Raw genomic sequence first — 3,133 nt, forward strand, 5'->3', positions numbered from 1 at the left:
TCCCAAGGCACTCAATCTCCAGATTAGCAATTTAAAAGGCCTTGATTATTTTGGGTTAACCCAACACGTATCGGCAGTAACTGCCTCCATCAGGGGATACAAAAACAGCGCACACAGGTGCAAGATATAAGACGTGAGGGGTGCGGCCTAAGCCAATCAACAAACGGCAATTCGTCTCATTCACAAATTTGTATGATTGGCGTTTGAAGTTGCGTTTCTTGGCTTGCAATGCTCAAGATTCCTTCTTAGATAGCATAAAGCAGATGTCCAGTTTCACTGGAAATTGAAACACACACACATACACACACACGCACACACACACACACACACACACACACAGGTATGCCTATTACCTTTCTGTCGCCCTAGGCGAGAATGCGGACCTGGGTTGGGTGAGAGGGCAGCGATGGCAGCCCGAGTGTGACTGCCAACTGTCATTGACGCAGCGCGTGGATTCTCATTTCTTCCTCCTTCATTCGGTGCCCCTGACCTTGTCTTTGCCTGCAAACACACAGACACAGACACAGACAAAGACACACACACACACAAATCCAACAATGCACTTAATGTAACTTCCATAAAAGGGCTAAATATACTTTTGGCTGCTCTCGGTCCAACGCAGACGACTCCGTTATTCATCTGGCGACCGGCTTTGCGCGAGGAAGGCTTCGATCCCACACGATCGACAGCGTTACGGAAGCCGCTGCGTATTTAAAACCGTCAGTCGTAAAGCCCGGTCGCGCCAATGGGCGCTCGCTAAAAAAACGTTAATATCGTATCGTTTTCCGAACGCCGCTTTTTTCGCCAAACGACGCTCCCGTCTTTGCGTGCTAACGATGACCTCTCGCTCCCCCCCCGGCCCGACGCAATCAAGCCCGCGCCCCGCCCGGGCCTGCGATCGATCCGCTGTCGCTCACGCGCGACACGCCGCAAATTAACGCCAGCGAGCCGTCTCCCGGAAACGGAGGACGACTGGCGTGGCTGATTAAAAGCCGCTCCTCCCGAGACTCGTTTTTTTACAAGAGAGACCGGAACAACATTGTTTCAGCATAACGCCTGGGGTATATAATTAAAGACACGCGAGGTCGGTGCTTACATTAATTACTACAGGTCAGAGTTATCAATTACAACTTGAGTTATCATTATAATATTTTTCAGATAGGTTCTAGCGTTTAGCTTGTATTCGAAGGTTTGTAGGTGTCGCAGATCTTTCACACAAAGCCTTTGATCACACGACTGTGGTCCGGTTCAACAGGCCTGCAAGCGCTTGCAAAAGAGGAAGAGAACCGGAAGATGGAGTCTGAGAGATTTGAGGGTTAAAAAAAAAACCTTGAGGTCACTCTGGGGAGTTGGCCAACATTTTTTAAGAGGAGACAATTTGTGTTGTGACCTCCTCCAGTCTTAAACACAGAATAAAAAAGTCGTGTTTTTACGTGTGTGAAAGAGATGGTGGAGTGTGTTTACATTTACGGATGTGTCCTGCTAGAGAAAATTCCAGCTATGTATGAATATTGAGCCACTTCAGTGTACCGTTATCTTTCAGTCTACCCAATCCAACTAGAGCATGCTGAGAAACATTCTCATGAAGCAGTGACATCAGAGGCTAGGTTTGACTTCAAACCTTCTGGGCCTGGTCTGGTTTCCACTGGCAGTGTAGTGTAGACTCAGGCCTTTTCTTACCTGTGTCTGTGTGTGTGTGTGTGTGTGCGTGTGTGTGCGTGTGTGTGTCTGTGTCTGTGTGCAAGAGGCTGTATTATGTTTAATCCAAGAAAGCCACAGAAGGAACAACTACAGTATATGCCCCTCTTTACACCCATTGAGCATGGAAGTGTAGTGTGTGTGCATGGGTGTGTGCGCAAGTCTGAATACCAGACAGAATAAAAAAAAACTTGTGTAAATTCATGGCTCGTGGCTAAGGATGAAAATCTTGGACTAAATATTTTCTACTTGCATAAACTGAACAATATAGTATTATAACTACTGCAAACATGTAATTGTACCGTACGATTCTTATCTGAAATTGGTTGTACTGCAAAATACAAAGTAGCTACGGTTATCTTGGGTCATTTTTGTATTACTTGCTATTCTAACAGGCCACATCCATTATGAGAAGCTGACAAGAAATTGAGTTTACCGTAACGGCATATGTGGGAGGGTTTCTGTGGCTTTTATTCAAATATGTTTAACATTTTCTTCCGTTAAAAAAAAAAGAATAAAGCTTACAACAAACCGTTCCTTCACATGTTTTTCGAATGTGCATTTCTATCGCGTAAGATTACACTTGAAAGGCTAGGATGTAATAGACTGGGCTGTAAGCGTTGAAGAAAAGATTCCAAATGTCTTAATTTTCTGTTTCCGCGCTGGCTTTTAACCCCAGCCTCTCACTGGATTACGTCGCGTTTACTCTCGCAAACAGCTTGTAGTCACAAATAACTGACCTCTTAAATCACGCGGGGCAGAATGAATACCACTCCTAAGGAGCTTTAACACCCGCGAGCCCCATAAACCCATATTTAAATTAAATCCTAACGAGAGCACATCGGGTCGAGCGGCTGAGCTCGCGCCCCCCAAGACCTCAGCCTCGCGCCCCGTCACCAGCCAAGCCAAGCAGACACGTGCGGGACTGGGGTGGGGGGCGCCCCCGCAGGACTACCCGCCCACCCCGCCCCGCAATTACGCTAAGTGATTTATCACTCCTTTCAATCTGATGTTCCAGGGAAACCCGAACGAGGGCACTTTTATTGTTCTCCCAGGTCTAGACGCGTCGCGGACAAATTTGAGACAATAACCCCGCGCCTTATCTTTGACAACCCGCCGTGCGCGGGGCTATTTCTTGATGGATGTTTAATCTGCGCACATCATAGACCTACCTGCTACCTGGCCAGAGACGGAGTGTTGGGTTACTGGATGTTACAAACACAACCCGTTTTGTTGAAACATAATTTGCTAAAGGTGCTGTATTAGATACAACACCTTTGTACGACGAAGCGGATTGTTTTTTTAATTGATTTTTTTTGGAAAGTTCCTTCCTCAGGAACCACTTCAACAAAGAAAGAAAGAAAGCTGTATTTCTCAAAATAGTCCAACACCCCCCCCCCCCCAATTCCAATTTCAAGGTGCTTTATCGCCATGC

Source organism: Anguilla rostrata, chromosome 14 (genome assembly GCF_018555375.3).
Source record: "Anguilla rostrata isolate EN2019 chromosome 14, ASM1855537v3, whole genome shotgun sequence".
NCBI classification, from domain to species: Eukaryota; Metazoa; Chordata; class Actinopteri; order Anguilliformes; family Anguillidae; genus Anguilla; species Anguilla rostrata.